This window comes from Canis lupus, chromosome X (genome assembly GCF_003254725.2).
Source record: "Canis lupus dingo isolate Sandy chromosome X, ASM325472v2, whole genome shotgun sequence".
NCBI lineage: Eukaryota > Metazoa > Chordata > Mammalia > Carnivora > Canidae > Canis > Canis lupus.
In genome coordinates, this window is record NC_064281.1 from 108,643,963 (window position 1) to 108,661,737 (window position 17,775).

Consider the following 17,775-nt stretch of genomic DNA (forward strand, 5'->3'; position numbering starts at 1 on the left):
ACTCAGGTCATGATCCCAGGGGGCCTGGGATCAAGCCCCTCATCAGGCTCCCCTCTGCTGCTCCCCCTGCTTGTGCTCTCTCTCTGTCAAAGAAATAAATAAAATCTTTAAAAAATAATGCATACCTAAACACACTCATAAGTTCAGAGAATAAACTTACAAGTGCCTGAGGGGAGGGAGGATGGGCAAAATGGGTGAAGGGGAGTGGGAGATGCAGGCTTCCAGTTAATACAATGAATAAGTCATGGGAATGAAAGGCACGGCATAGGGAATGTCGTGAATGGCACTGTAATAGGGCTTTATAAGGACAAATGGCCACTACAGTTGTGGAAATCACAACATAATGTATAAATTTATCGAATCAGTACAGTTGTACACTTGAAACTAATGTAATATTGTGTGTCACCTATACTTCAATTAAAAAAATTTAAATAATACACATCTGTTGATGAATGACTTAGGATAGTTTTTTTAAATTATTTTATTTACTTATTTCAGAGAGAGAGAGTGTGCGTGAGAGCGTGCACACAAGCAGGGGGCAGGGGGCAGAGGGAGAAGCAGACTTCCACTGAGCAGGGACCCCAACCCTTGACTCATCCCAGGACCCCAGGATCATGACATGAGCCAAAGGCAGATGCTTAACCGACTGAGCCACCCAGGTGCCCCAGGATAGTTTTGATAAGAACTTAAAATTATTTTTGCTACTTTGCAGCCTATATTTTAATTGAAGGGCTTCCATGCTAGCTCTCCACAACAAATAATTATAGAGTCATCAAAAATAAACTTTCAAGTATTTATTACTATTATTCAGGAACAAAGTTATATATGAACATGTACTCAAAACTTGTATTTCTCCAATGAGAAACCACACAGTTGTACCATCAAAAATGAAATGAATAAAAAATACTACATTCACTCAGTAGAAAATAGATCACTTGGTGACCTTGCCTTTATGTTTCCTTTTATCCAATTTCTTGTAAGAATTTCAGAATGTGCCCCCTCCTTATAAATTCTGATTCAAGCATTTTTATCCCTATTAGTTACCTAGAAATGAGAACTATATCTTTGAGGAAACCCAGTAGCATTTTGACACAATAATGGCCAATGGTAAAAACAAACAAACAAAACAAACAAACAAAAAACAGTTCAAGTATATCACAGTAGTCTCATTCTCTTTGGATATGTGCTCGTGTACATTTTTTGAGACAAGCATGAAGCCGGATATGCAAGTTGAAAACAAACTAACGGGAAAAGCTCCTCATTTTCAATTATGCTCTTGACAAAGTGTGAGTTTAGCGTACGTTCTTTTAAAATATGAATGTAGCTATGTATTTATACCTATAAGAATAAATGTCAACCATGAGCATTTCAATTTTTTAAAGGTACTTAGAACTTAGTAAAGAGTTGGAATTTTGGAAACCAAAATAAGAATTTATGTTTTCCAACTGAGATAAAGCTTTCTGATGGCTGGAATATAGTCTAGGTCCAAAAAGGCACAGTGGTGAGAATAAATAAAATAAATTGCTTCCCAACTGCTGAAAGAGTATAATACCCCTCGTATGATTGTTAACAAGCTGCTGTTAAGGCTGTTCTAGGACCATTCAAGCGGTGGGTCTTAGCTTTCTCTCCCTCAGCATTAGATGATACACATCATTTAAAAAGAGGAAGTTCGTTAAATGTTTTACCCTTTATAATTTCAGGCTACTGGTGATGGACAGAACCGTATTATAATAGAGGTGGAAGTTACTGGTATAAACTATTTTCTTTCACTCATTAGGAAACACTGAGTAGCTCACTTAAGGTTATGTTACCCTGGGGCACAGCTATTATACTTTTAACGGAAATATTCTACTAGACTTGAAACTACTATGCATTTTGTTTATTAAAATAGTGTTTAAAACTACATGTTTGTTACAGAAGATTACACACTAAACAGGAGAGCAGCAAAAATAGTCTCCTTCTATAGTAGAGGACTCAAACTGATAGCGAATCCATCTGCAATTTAAATTCCTTTTTCTATAGGTATTATCTCAGGTCCTCTTTGTGTGTTTTCTCCTGTTTTTCTTTGTGTTAGCTATGGCTTGTGCAATATGAACACTGTGCCTTGCCTTTGGCCCACAGTTGAAGCAGGTTTCATGACATCAGCGTCATCTTGTTCCTCCTCCTGATGTGTCTTTGTTTGATATGCAGTTTCATTTGCTGTCATTGTTTAGCTTAAGCAGTTGGCACTTGGGAAAGTCTGTGGAAACCTTCAATTCATCCAATCAGGATGGGCTGGGAAAAATATCTCTCACTAATACAGACAGCCCCATGTTTGGTTACTCAAGAATTGCATGTGAATTTCAGCCCTGATTAGAAAGAAAACCTTTGGGGGTCACACAGCTGCCAAGGTAGGGGGAGGTGCAGAGAATGGTTGGAGAGGCTTAGATGAGAAAATCTCCAAACAGGAATGACTTCAGGTGTCTAATATTTGTAGTCTTTCGAAAGGGGCATTTGAGAGGTGAAAGGAATCTGATACCTTACTGAGAGGGAGGACGCTGATTATACAAGAGCCCTGATTATATAAGTAGTGAAAATTTGAGTCAATCAGTTGGGTATTTTGAATTCACGACATCAAACAACTGATCTGGCTGTTCTCCACCCCCACTCCTGAGGGGACTAGAAGGACTGGTTGTAGACAGCCTCTTAAACCACTGTTTGGTCTTGGGTTCATGCTGATGATCACAGCTCAGGATAGGGATGTGATTACATCTGCCAGACACTAGCATGCATTTCGATTTATTTTGTTTTTATATCTTCCTTTTTTTTTGTCAATATAGACAAAACACTGGGCTGCACAGTAGAAAAAATACCAGTTAAACCAGTCATTTGGCTGGTCTCCTATCTCCATTTACTGACTAGTTCCACAAAGCCAACTGCTTCAGAAGAACTCTACAGACATAGACTGATCGTGTCCCTAGGACCAGACACAGGAATTAGGAATTAGGACTCAAATTGTACGTTTGCTGACAACAAATGTTGACAGTGTGACCCAGTTGGCAGGGATGCTGAGGTTGATTTAGTTTCAATTGTTCATTCACTCATCCACAGTATTTTTCTTTTCTTTTCTTTTCTTTTCTTTTCTTTTCTTTTTTTCTTTCTTTTTTCTTTTCTTCTTTTCTTCTTTCTTTCTTTCTTTCTTTCTTTCTTTCTTTCTTTCTTTTTCTTTCTTTCTTTCAATCTAATTGGCTTTATTGATTCACGAAGTAGTCAGCATCCCATAGCAAATTGAAGGAAGCTCTTCTCATCCACAATATTTCCTGAGCAGCTACTATGTGGCAGTCACCCTGCTGATGATGAACAAGACAGATCAGTTGCCCGGGTATAAAGGCATTAAAGAGGAAAATTATAATACTGTGTGTTAAAAGATGTGTAACTGACTTTGTAAAAATCTTCTTCCCTTCTTCAACCCCTATTTTCTCAGGCAAGATGGTTAGTTCCTGCTTCCTACACTCTCTCCCATCAGGTGATGCTTTGAAATTCCAAAATGTTCTAACTAACACTTCTGTGTTATGTGTCAGCACTTATTTCGCATCAACTTGAAACTGCCACTGAGTCTGGGAGCACACATGAAGGATTTCTCTGTGGCTAGTTCCACAAAGGAAATCAATTGTGCTCCAGCCCAGCAGCTGTGGGTTGGCTTTGCTTGCAGAGTATACCCTCCTGCCTGTGAAGTGCAAAAGGATCTCTAGCCGGCCGACTTTCTAGCCCAGCTGTGATTGGGTTTGCTCTTATTCTCCTCTTGCAGATCCTGCATCCAGCCATCTCCTGCTTAAGAAGAGCTTGAGACATTGTAACAATCACTGCTACTTTGGAAGGCACCAAAGGGTGTGCCTCACCTCCAGGAGTAGTTTGACAAAGTGAAGACGGTCCTCAATTCTGTCAGTCAAAACAGAAAACATTAGCTTTGGCCAATCCTAGAAATGAGTTGTCAACAAGATCATCTTCAATAAGAGAAATTACTCCCTTTCTTTCTGTAACTCTGTACTCTCTCACTACACACACACACACACACACACACACACACTTGCCTTTTAGGACTGAAATCTTCCTGATTTGGCTCTCAGTAATCTCTTCCTCCAACCTACGTATTCTTTAAATCACTCACTTGACACTTTTGACCCTAGCTATAGTGTTGTTAATACAAGTTCTATCTTTCTCTCACATCCTACATCTAATATTTCAGCAAAATCTTTTGGCTTTTTTTTTTTGGCTTTATTTTTTAAATATGTCCAGAGTTTGACCACTTTTCATCATCTCCACAGCCAATGTCCTGGTCCAAGCCACCATCATCTGTGTCCCAAATTACTGCAATAATTTTTTAACTGGCATTCCTGTTTCTATTCTTGACTCATAGAGTCTATTTTATATACAGCTGCCAGAGTAATTCTTTCAAAACAGACAGTAGATTGTTACTCCTCTGCTCAGACCTCACTATTGTCTGCCCATTATCCTTAGTTATAGAATAAATTATTTACTGTGGCCTCCAGGGCTCTACATATTCTGCTCCATGCCTAGTCTCCAATCTCATTTTGTTTGACTTTCCTCTCTGTTCACCAAGCTCCAGCCACAATGGTCTTCTTTTTGACTCAAACATGGCCAACCTCATTCCTAACTCAGAGCCTTCATATCAGTGATTCTGTCTGCCTGCTTCAACCCAGATCTTCTTATGGCCTGCTTCCTCGCCTCACTCTGATCTCAGCTCAAATGAACTCCTGCCTCTAGATCTTTACTTGATTAGCTCCTTTTCATCATGTGGATCTCAGCTGAAGAATCCTCTCCTCAGAAAAGCCACTTTGCCCTATCTATAGTAATTTTTCTCTCTGCTCTACACATTTTAAAAGTCAATTATGGGATCCCTGGGTGGCTCAGTAGTTTAGCGCCTGCCTTTGGCCCAGGGCGTGATCTTGGAGCCCAGGGATCAAGTTCCGCATTGGGCTTCCTGCCTAGAGTCTGCTTCTCCCTCTGTCTGTGTCTCTGCCTTTCTCTCTGTGTCTCTCATGAATAAATAAATAAAATCTTTTTTAAAAAAGTCAATTACTTGTTATCATTATATCACATAACTATTTGAAATTCTCTTATTTATTCCTTATTCATTATCTCTACAACCCTCTTCTAGATGTGCCTTCCATGAAGACAGAGACGATCTACCTTGTTAATTACTGTATCCCTAGCACCTAGAACAGTTTCTGACATATAGCAGATATGCAATCAGTATTGTTGAATAAATGAATGAGTGAATGAATGCTATGTAGCAGGCACTATTACACAATGAATTGATGCAAAAAAGGAAAATTGGATTAGTACATGATCTGAATAATGCATATGGATATGCTTTTATTTCCAGGTAATAGTTCCCTTCTGTTTTGGTGAGGTATACCAGGAATAGCCAGTGGACAAGCTGCAGTTAAAGTTCACAACTGATTAAAGTCTTAAAAATTTCACTGCTATTGCATGTCAAAAGGTGTTAGTGTTCCACCCACCATGAATGAAATGCTCTCTAAGGAGTGATAAGTTTCCTAAGGAGACTTGCAACTTTTCCTGAATATCCTCTTTCCTGCCTCATCTGTCAAATTCTAAAGAGAAGCACGGCCAGCATGAAGATAGTGGGGAATCATTTACTGTGAGAAGACCCCTTCAGGTAAGCAGCACATTTACTACTCCCCTGCCATAATTTCCCATCACCACCACCATTAACCCATGTACCACCTAAATTCCCCATTCGATACTGAGGCACTCCTCCCTTAGACTGCTGGGCATGCTGGCTGCTGATGACTCACAGCTGAGTCCCTCTCCAGGCTCTGGCCTCATCTCAAGGGAACCACCTCACCTAGCATTACACCCTTCCTCTGGAGAGCAGCTCCTATCTAGGTACTTGATATAGGACTATGGGACCTAGTCCCCTTGCCTCAGTTCAGTACAACTTTGAGGGGCCATCCTAACTCTATAATCCACTGTACGATTGGCTGGAGCCTCTATTGCAACTACATGGTGGTTTAAATTCTTCCTGTGTCCAATCCTGCTTCCCCAGTTCTCTTAGAGGTGTTATTCTGAAAGAACTCTCCTTCTCCAAAACTCCTGTATTCAGATTCTGTCTCAGAGTATATTTCCCAAGAATCTGACTTAAGACTTGATTCTAGGAAGAATATTCTAAAATGGGATTTTGGAAGTGTATTACCCACCAACAAATGCAAGTGAAAACCTTTTCACTGGTGGTAGGGGGAATTATAACATCGATTCCTGGCATCCTGTAGCTCTTAAATTGTTCAGATTTTTATCAGTGGTGAACTGGGATGTAACACCAGAGGAAATGAAGACTGGCAGGAGCAATATCTTGTGCATTTGAGTGTTTGGGTGAAGTAATAATTATAAGGACTGGGGAATTGGATGGCTTTTTTTTTTTTTGAGAGGGAGGGTGAGGAGGGGCAAAGGGAGAGAGAGAGAGAGAGAATCCTAAACAGGCTCCATGCCCAGCACATGAGACCAACGTGCGCCTCAATCTCACAACCCCAAGATCATGACCTGAGCAGAAATCAAGAATCAGACACTTAACAGACTGGGCCACCCAGGCGCCCCTGGATGGCTTTTTTCTGAGATGCTTTTGACAAAGACAATGAAACACTAATGAGGATTAGTAGCTGATTTAAGGTGGAGTGTGAATGCCAAATATCCTTGGCAGCATAGAGATTCTCATCTCTTTCAGCTGAAAGATAGAAAAAGTTGAAGATTGAGACCAAGGCATAACTGTAAGGATCTCAGGTTTCCAGGTAAGGTTGAATTCTCAACCCTAGCAAGTTGGTTATGCCAAGGTCAGGACACTGATGGAAAGAACGGGTACTCTGAGGCATGGGGTAAGGCATCTGGATCAATTCGTTCTAAGTTCTTGACTTCCAAAATTGCCCCAAACTCTCTATGCCTTAGAAATGAGTTACTCCTCCTTGTTGAAGCTTAGTACTCTCCCTTTGCTGGAAGATGTTATAGTATAGTATAGTATAGTATAGTATAGTATAGTATAGTATGTATAGTATTTCTGCCTTGCAAGAAAACATGTACCCCTCTCTCCTCAGAATCTACCACCAGCTCCCACCCTTGCTGCCATATCCATGACTTAAAATTAAGTTACATTACCCAGTCGTGGAAATGCTAGGCCTCTTAAGGGAGAAAAGTGTATCACAAAGGAGCCACAGGACCCATTCACCATGGATTAACAGGGGTTGGGGAAGTATATATGGTACTGGATTCTAAGGGTGCTGGACCAAGAGAAGCAAAACATAAAGTTGGATAAACGAGAATTTTATAAACATAAGATTACTTTACTATGATATAGAACTTACTCTGCCAAGGACCCTGTAGGGTATGCTAACGTGCTACTAGGATGACTCCTAGAAGCTTGGGGAAAGTGACCATTCAACACAAAGTGAAATAAAAATGCTAGAAATTGCATGGCAAATGGTGGAAGAAGAAATCAGAAGTCTCCAGAATTGGTCATGCCCCTGAAAGGGAACACACCACAAAACCAGAAAACCCACCAGAGCTGAAGGTTAGAGAGGTTAAGGCTCATACTCAATATCTCTTGAGTAATAATAACAGAATTGGGAACCTAGGTCTTCTGATGAGAAAGTCCAGGGATCTTTTCAATACACTAGAACTGCCTTGTGGAATAAAGGGGAAAGGAGAAAAAATGAGTGGGAAATATCAGAAAAGGAGACAGAACATGAAAGACTCCTAACTCTGGGAAACGAACTAGGGGTGATGAAAGGAGAGGTGGGCGGGGGATGGGGGTGACTGGGTGACGGACACTGAGGTGGGCACTTGACGGATGAGCACTGGGTGTTATTCTATATGTTGGCAAATTGAACACCAATAAAAAATAAATTTATAAAAATAAAAAAATAAAGCTGCCTTGTGACAATGCAAGAAAGAGAAAACATTAAGTGAATCAAAGACAGTCCCAGAAGACAGTAGGGCATAAGGAAAAGCATTCAGACATTTTCAGATATGTGCATATTTTTTCAACTCGTTTTTCTCCCTTAGAAATTTTAACTGACGCTTGTAGAATGATTTGATCATCCCAAATTCTTTTCTTGAGAAATCCAAGACAACATAGAAGTCATATTTATGGGGAGCCGGCTATGTGTCAAGCACTGTGCAAGATGATTTACAGAATTAGTTCTTATAATCTTCGGTTACCCTATTATTTTACAGATGAGGAAATTGTGGTTCAGAGGGGACAAATAACTTGCCCAGACTTCCACAGCTTATAAGGACCTGCACTGGGAGTTCAGCCCAGGTTGTCTGGCTTCAAAGTACTTGTTACAATAGTTAATCAATCAATTAATCTAGAAGCATTAATTGGCCCCAATTATGAGCTCAGCATTGTGAAGGTGTATACAAGGATTATAAACTAGGCTCCCTGGTCTCAGAGGCTTGATAACCTATATGGCGAGGTAAAAGATTAGGATTAACTGTTCAACTGTGTGGCATAGACTCGTACTCCTCAAAGTACAGGTCGATGGATCAGCAGCATTTTTGTCAACTGGGAGCCCAACCAAAATACAAAATCTCAGGTGCCAGTCCTATTAAATTAGATCCTGCATTTTAATAAGATCCTCTGGTTACTTGCATACATAGCAAAGTTAGAGACATTCTCATATAGATAATCAGTGCTATAGGGAGTAGGCATTAGGTGTCAAGGAGGAGATGCCTGGAACTGGGTTTTGAACTGGGGAAGGATGAATGTTACTCTTCCTGTTTCTTGCAGGTTGGCTTGTTTCTTGTGAAAGCCATTTCTAAGGACCTGGGAAGGGCCTATCTGAGACAAGTAATGGGATGAGAGAGGGAGATAGGGTTCTCTTTGCTTGAAGTATAAGGGAGGGCTTCAGGGAAGCAGTTGAAGGAACTGAGAAGTGATGGGAGCTCAAGGGATGATCGGAGGGGTCCGATTCTACCAACAGGAATGGAGAACGCAAAGATTCATTTACATCTTACTTCACAACCTTCCCTTCCCTCTTCCCTTGCATGATTACCCCCTTAGTAGTCAGGGAGGGGGCTGAGAGACAGACCACTAGCTGGCAGTCTGGGGTGTGAGTGTGTGTGTGTGTGTGTGTGTGTGTGTGTGTGCATGTGTCGTTGTGTGTCTTTGGATGTGCACATACATGCTTAAGCCTCTACCTCTGGACTCCTTTAATGCTATAGGCCTAATTGGCACATTTTAATAATAAAATCTCTTTCCAAATAAGCTCATACCATAGAGCTACATTTTCTCTGGTAAAGCTGAATACAACTGGTCTTCAGTACAATTTCCATTTGCTCTAGGGACTTAAGAACATTAAATGTCTTAGTCTTAACCAAGCACCATTCTAATTAGGAAAAAAATTGCATTAGGGAGCACATGAATGTCTGAGAAGAACACATTCATTCTTGATTTTGATATTTTAAAATATAGCAGATTGCAGAAATGCAGATTACAACGTGTATATAGTGTTAAAATTGCTTTTGCTATTATAAAGATAAAAATAGCTCTTGGTTCAAATTTCCTGCTGCTTCTTTCTAAATGAAGGAGTTAAATACTGAAAGGCAGGTGGATGCTGCCGCTCCTTTAGAATGAGCTGAATAGGGTTGATGGCAGGAGCTACAGGGAAGCTATTGAGGCTGCAGATGCATATGCTGCCCTTACTTCCCACGAAGTTCAAAGTGGGGTGAAGCTGCCTGGGTAATTGGCTATGAAATAGCAAACCCTCTGGATAAAAATGGCCCTTGTACTTAATTACCCATGGTTCTGGGCAGCGGGTAGCCACCTGGTTGATTAGTGACCCTACCTATATTCACAACCACCCAAGTTTAAGCGTGAGTGCAATTGTTAGGACACTGGCACCGAGTTCAATCAGAGGCCTGGGAGTCTCAATCACTTCTGACCACCCTAGGTCCAGATCCCCCACCTTCTAGATCTAAGCAGATGGTTCTACAAAGCCCCAAGGCAAAAGCCCATTTTATAATTGAGTGGGATGAGGACATGCATATTTGTAAAATAGCAACTACAATAGGAATGACTTGATGATAAAAAGGCATTTTATGTGTATAGTACTTAATAATTTGCCAAGCCCTTTTCCTGGAATTTCTATTATGATCTTCACAATAAGCTTGTAACAGAGGGCTGATAGCACCCGTTTTTTAGTTGGATAGATTAAGACTCAGTGAAGTTAAGTGAGTTTCACAAGGCTGCACAACTGGTAGACAACAAAACTGCACTCAAATTGGGATCTTTAGACACAAAATTCAATCTTTATTCATGGTAGTATTTTGCCCTAATTATATCCTTGCAGTTCTGCAGGACTGCTTTAGCCCCAGGATACCTTTGAGTGGGAGATACCCATGTGTGAATCATACACAGGCTTCCAGTCTGTGAAGCAGCCAATCACAGTGACTGTCTTTTATTCCTTCACTCAAGTGTCATAACCTGTTCTAAAGTAGTAACAGTGGCCAACACTTAGTGTGGTACTAAGCATTTCACATGTATTTACTCACTTAAGCCTTACCTTACAACTGACTGTATCATGTATGTTTTGTTTGGTGGTTTTACCAACTCTTGCCTTAATTTTTTTTCCAACTTCATTGAGGTATAATTGACATAAAACGTTGTTTAACTCTAAGGTGTACAGCTTCTTTTTTTAAGATTTATTTAATTATTCATGAGAAACACACACACACACACACACACACACAGAGAGGCAGAGACATAGGCAGAGAGAGAGAGGCAGGCTCCATGCAGGGAGCCTGACGTGGGACTCGATCCTGGGTCTCCAGGATCACACCCTGGGCTAAACGGGGCGCCAAACCGCTGAGCCACTGGGGCTGCCCAGGTGTACAGCTTCTTGATTTGATACATTTATATATTGCAATATGATTACCACCATAGTGTTAGCTAACATCTCCATTGTATCACATAATTACCATTTCTTTTTTGGGAGCCTACGCCCTTAGAGACTTTCAAATATATAGTACCATATTTTTATCTTTAATCAAAATGCTGTGCATTCGATTCCCACAATTTACCCATCTTTTAACTGGAAGTTTGTACCCTTTGATGAACCTTTCCCCAAATCCCCCCAACTCATGGTAACTACCATTCTACTCTCTGTTTCTAACAGTTTGGCTTTTTAAGATTGTACATATAAGTCATATCATATAGTATTTGTCTTTCTCTGTCTGCCTTATTTCACTTGACATATGACCCCAAGAGCCATCCATGTTGTTGCAAATGACATGATTTCATTCTTTCTCATATATATATATTCATATACCCATCTTGAGTGCCCATGGCACCTGAAAAACATTTTTCATCAACAGATATGGTAGTTGTAATGTCCATGAATATAGGTACATAAGTGAAAATGGTCATAAATCATTCTTATCTATTCCTTATATATATATCTATATATATATGGAATTTCTGTCTGTGTCTGTCTGTCTGTCTCTCTCTCGTCTCAAGAAAAGGGTAGATAGATATACATTGCGTATGTTACATTTTCTTTATCTATTCATCCACTGATGGATACTTAGTTGTTTCCATATCTTGTCTATTGTGAATAATGTTGCAATAAATATGAGTATGCAGACATCTCTTTGATAGCCTGTTTTCATTTCCTTTGGATATATACCCATAAGGGAAATTGCTAGAATATATGGTGGTTTTATTTTTAGTTGTTTTGGGGATCCTCCATATTGTTTGGTATAGTGACTTCATCAATTTACATTCCCATCAACAGTGCACAAGGATTCCCTTTTCTCCACATCCTCACAGACAGTTGTCGTCTCTTGTCTTTTTGATGACAGTCATTCTGACAGACATTCTGACACACAACCACATTGTGTGTGGTTTTGGTATGTATTTCCCTGAATTCATTGATTAGTTCAGTTTTTTTCCTGAGTCTTTAGGATTTTCTGTATGTCATACCATCTGCAAATAAAGACAGTTTACTTTTTCTTTTCTTATTTGGATGCCTTTTTTCCTTTCTTTCCAAGCTGTGGCTAGGACTGCCAGTGCTATATTGAATAAGAGTGATGAGAGTGGGCACCCTTGTCTTGTTCATGATCTTGGAGGAAAAGCTTTCAACTTTTCATCATTGAATATGATGCTAGTGGTGGGCTTGTCACATATGGCCTTCATTGGGTTAAGGTATGTTCCTTCCACACCCAATTTGTTGAGAGTTTTTATCATGAACAGATACTATATTTTGTCAGATACTTTTTCTGCATCTATTGAGATAAGCATATGATTTTTATTTTTCATTCTATTAATGTGTATCACATATATTGATTTGCATTTGTTGAACCATCCTTGGATCCCAGGGATAAAACCCACTTGATCGTGGTGTATGATCCATTTAATATGCTGTTGAATTCAGTTTGCTATTTTGTTGAGAATTTTTGCATCCATGTTTTTAAAAATATTTTATTTAATATTCATGAGAGACACAGAGAGAGAGGCAGAGACATAGGCAGAGGGAGAAGTAGGTTCCCCGCAGGGAGCCTGATATGAGACTTGATCCCAGAACCCTGGGATCATGACCTGAGCCGAAGGCAGACACTCAACCACTGAGCCACTCAGGTGCCCCTGCATCTATGTTCATCAGGGATATTGGTCTGTAGTTTTCTTGTAGTGTCCTTATCTGGGCTTGGTATCAGAGTAATGCTAACCTCATGGGTTTGGGAGTGTTCCTTCCTCTCAGTTTTTTGGAAGAGTTTGAGAAGGACTGGTGTTAATTCTTTAAATGTTTGGTAGAATTTACCAGTGAAACCATCTGGTACTGGAATTTTGTTTGGAGGTTTTTGAATACTGATTCAATCTCCCTAGTTGTTATTTGTCTGTTCATATTTCATTTTCTTCCTGATTCAATCTTGGCTAGTTGTATATGCCTAATAATTAACCATTTCTTCTAGATTACCCAATTTGTTGGCATATAATTGTTAATGATAGTCTCTTCTGAACCTTGTAGTTGGTTTTTAATCTCCATTTTATGGTTGAAGAAACTGAGGCACAGAGAGATTAAGAAACTTGTTCATGGTCATATAGTGACAGAGCCAGGTTAGAGAGCCAGGTTAGAAACCCAGGCAGTGTGGTCCCTGAGTCTACCATTTTAGCACTATGTAAAATCACTTCTCTGTGGTAGAATTTGGAAATTCATCCACAGGTCTTAAGATACATATCTAAAATTGATCCATATCAATCTTGTAAATGCCTCAGAAATATGCATCTTTTTTATTGAATTGGGAGTGGGATGTATGAGGGTAGATGGCCGGAGGTAATTGCCATGCTGAGGTGAAAGGAGAGATGAAACTATGAAACTAAAATTAGAGGGGAGGAATATTCTAAAATTGACATCTACATAGTACCAGGTATTGCATTAGTCAATTCACCTATGTCTTCTTTCATCATTATAAGATTTTTTTTTTAGGCAAGGAAACTGAGGCTTAGTGAGTTTAAATAAATTGTCTAACATAGCTAGTAAGTGGCAGATTCATGATTGCATCCTAGGCAGTCTGATTTTATTTATTTTTATTTTTTAAGGGAGGGCAGGGGCAGAGGGAGAGGAAGAGGAAGAGAGAGAATCTTAAGTAGACTCCATACCCCGTGTGGAACCTTATGCAGGGTTCCATCCCATGACCCTGAGATCATGACCTGAGCGAAAATCAAGAGTTGGATGTTTAAATGACTGAGCCACTCAGGTGCCCCATAGGCAGTCTGATTTTAGAGCTTGCTACTTAACACCATCAGGGTCACATAATGACAGTCATTAAACATTACCACTTACTGGGGACATGCCAAGCATTACTTTGAATATTTTATCCGTAACAGCTCACTTGATCTTTACAGTGACCCTGTGAAGCCAGTATTATCATTATCCCCATTTTGAAGATAAGAAAAAAAGATACAGATCCAGTAAGCGGTGAAACCAGGATTCAGACCCACTCTTGCTTATATCCAAAGTTGTTTCCAGTAGAGAAGAGATGGAGGAAAGCTGAGCTTAGTCTGTGATTACCCAGGGACACTGGTGGCTATTTGCTTAGCTGACTCTGGGATTTCAAGAGGAACTCGATAAAAAGCAGATTTTCTTGGATTTTCTCCATAATGAACATCCCAACAATAAAACAGAGGTTGCTACTTCAATGTCACCTTTCTCTTGCCAAACAGTGGGCTACCCTGTGCCCATCTTTGAGTGCCCATGGCACCTGAAAAACATTTTTCATCAACGGATATGGTAGTTGTAATGTCCATGAATATAGGTACATAAGTGAAAATGGTCATAAATCATTCTTATCTATTCCTTAAAGCAGATGTCCTAAGGATTTCTACTCATTAGTGGGTTTCTTTCGTTTTATTGATGAACTGCACCTTTTGATTGAAGGAACTACATCTTTTCATTATAAATCAGAACAAAATAACTGATACTTTCAAACGCAATCTTTTGGTTAATTCTGTTCAATCCCCTCCACAGTTACTGAGATTTTTCTGTATTTTGTTTTATTTTTAGTTTTTCACATATGCTAAGGTTTAGGTTTAGAATTAAACCACAATCAATAAGGAAGCTGGAAATATGACAGCAGTGTTTCCCACAGTCTAGAAGTTATGACATATGTTCTAGAACCAAATTGCCTGGCTTAAAATCCCAGCTCTGTAACTAACTGGGAAACCTTGGGCTGGGTATTTAACTTGTCTTTGTCTCCATAACCCATCTGTAAAATGAGAATATTAACATTCTTTCCTTGTAGCCTTGTCAGGATTGAAGGAGTAAATACATATAGGTGCTTTAAACAGTATTTCAGTGGTAAATTCTCAATACACATTAGCTGTTATTTTCTTAGTTGAATCCACAGAAAATAGCAATTTGAAATATCCTGAAGGACTGTATCAATGATATTTTCCTTTGGTGGAAGACAGGTGAGGGTGGGTTATATCTTTAGTTCAATAAAAGGGGTAAGTGGCTTAGGTTGGAACTGGGCTAGGCTGAGATGCACAAGTTTGTCTGTGATCAGTGTCTTAGAAGAGAACATGGCTTTGAGGTGGTAGTCACAGTATAGGAAGAATGCCATGTTCTAGGATAATTGCATAATCGCATCAGGGTTCTGATCTTGCAATTGACTAAAGATTGTTAAAGCTGAGGTCTAAGATAAGTTCCGACACAGATTAACTCACATTAAGTGTTGAATGAGTGATTACATAATACATACAATATGTGTAAACACATCAGTTAAAAAATTAGAGCATATATTTTTATCACTTACTAATGTCAATGTCATGAAAGTTACTCAGTCTCTTTATCTAAATAGCCCACCATTTAATTGAGAAAGCAACTTAGATTAGATCCCAAGATGAGTTTTATAACAGAATCAGTGTAAGTTTCCTGCCAATGTCTACTCAAAATTCATCTCTGTAAATTGAACACTTTTTTCTTTCTTGCCAAGGGATCAGGCTCAAATTACTTATGATATAAGCCAAAAGTGCTACAGAGTTAAAGTCCTTGGAAACAGCCCTAAACCAATGACAAAGGAGGAGTCAGTGGACATATGATTGAGCCTTAAACAATGCAGGGGGGTTAGAACTGCTGACCTTCAAAACAGTCAAAAATCTGCATATAACTTTTGACTTCCAGAAACCTTAACTGCTAGTAGCCTACTGTTGACCAGAAGCCTTACTGATAACATAAACAGTTGATTAACACAATTTGTATACATATCAAATACTATATTCTTACAATAGAGTAAGCTAGAGAAAAAAGAATGTTAAGAAAATCATAAGGAAAAGAAAATACGGGCAGCCCGGGTGGCTCAGCGGTTTGGCGCCACCTTCAGCCCAGGGCCTGATCTTGGGAACCCGGGATGAGTCCCATGTCGGGCTCCCTACATGGAGCCTGCTTCTCCCTCTGCCTGTGTCTCTGCCTCTCTCTCTCTCTGTCTCTCATGAATAAATAAATAAAATATTTTTAAAAAGTAAAAGAAAATACATTTATAGTGCTGTACTGTAATTATAAAAAAATCCACATATAAGTGGACCTACATAGTTCAAACCTGTGTTGTTCCAGGATCAACTACATACTGCAGCTTATGGTCCCTCCATTGACATAACTCTGGAATTTTCTTCCCTGTCTCCCAGAGTTCCCAGAAGGATTGAGTTCCAGTTGTCCACCATGGCTAACTGGCTTGATTAGCACACATTTTATTGTCTTCCTTTCCTTTGCTGTCACATGTGCTCACTTCCCTCTCAGTGCTTACTGGGATCACATCCCAATAGACTCCTTGCACTGGGATACTTATTTCAGGGTCTGTCTTCGTGAGGGGAACTGAAACCAAGATAGAAAATAATTAGAAACCGTTTAACTGATCTATGAAAATGAAATTCCCATTTTTCTCCCCAAATTTCTTTTCTTCCTCTAAACTAGAACTAGAAGGGTAAAGCTATCACTGGGCATGTTGTTTTCTATTGCTCCTTTTTGCTTTTTCTTGTCCTCCCACTCCTTCATAGCAAGTAAGGCAACTTCAAGACTTCAAGCAGCTAGGCAGACTTCCCTTAGAGGTAGCCCTCTGGTTCATCACGTAGACTTTATTCTCCTTCCCTGTAAAAGTTGCAGCGAAGTACAGTATGCTGTTTTGGGTCAAATATTATAAGACACAACCCCATCTTTATATTGAAGTGCATTTGAGCGTCTCCTATATCAGAACGTTGAGATACAAACATATTTTGGAAAGAGGGCATTTCATCACCATTGTATTTACAGTTTTCCGTCAAACACTAAGCTGATTCTGGCACAAGACACACCTTGGGATTTGGCCCCAAATCCATAAGGCTTGTTGTTTCACCCAGTTAAGTGAGGGTTATACTAGATAGAAGGTTATTTAGGTAAAGAAATAGGGTATTTTTCATGATGTAGGGCTTAGTAAGGAATTAAATATGTCGTCCAAACACACACAGTCTTGCTCTTCCCAACTCACATGATAGGAACACAGTCTCTGTGTGAATCTCCCTTGACAGATTAATTTTTTCTATCACAAGACATGGGTATTGAACAAAGGTTAGTCCCAGAGCAACACTCATATTTTTCACTTTTGTTCCTTTCATTTCCAAAGAATCAATTCTAAATGTATTCTGGTGCATGAAGAAGAGGAGATCAAGAATGATTTCATTGTGCAACTTCACAAACCTAGTAAGGTTTTCAGTTATTTAGAAGTTTTAGTAACTCACTCTGTATTAATTGAGCCAGGAGGTTCAGCTGTGTCAGTGTATCCTGGGGTGCTATTTCTCCTAAGGCTTTGTAGGGAAGAAAGAAAGTACAGATCTAATTTTTCTTGAGCTCATAGCTCTGAGAAGAATATAAATTGATCATGTTTGACTTGTATTTTTTTAAGCTTGTGACTTGCTGTTTCTCAGCGCTGGAAAGGGCTTTGGGTGAGTGTGTGTCCTATGCTCTTCCTTTGTGAGTCCCTAGAACTCTACATGTACAGGTCAACTCCCACCATTTTGTCCAATCTGGATACATTAAGGATTAGATAAAGGAAGGAAAACCATTGCTTTCTTTTGTGTGTTTACCACCCAAGCTAAAGATAAAAGGCTACATTTTTAGTCAACAAGTAACCTTTGCTCATTTCTAATCATGGTATACTTCTTGTGGTGTGGAATGTAAGAAAAGAAAAGAGAAAAATTAGTCACTGTCTTGTAGAAGCCTGAGTATGTCTTTGAAAAGA

The 17,775-nt window shown here is 39.4% G+C and overlaps 1 long non-coding RNA gene across 1 annotated transcript in view; it reads right to left on the reverse strand.

Annotated features, from left to right (window-relative positions):
* Positions 1–779: 779 nt before the first annotated feature.
* The window catches only part of LOC118353673 (uncharacterized), a 37,391-nt gene continuing 20,395 nt past the window's right edge, over positions 780–17,775 (reverse strand). Inside the window, exon 2 of the long non-coding RNA XR_007409278.1 lies at positions 780–3,918. This is a non-coding gene — a long non-coding RNA (uncharacterized LOC118353673). The remainder of the gene's footprint in view (positions 3,919–17,775) is intronic.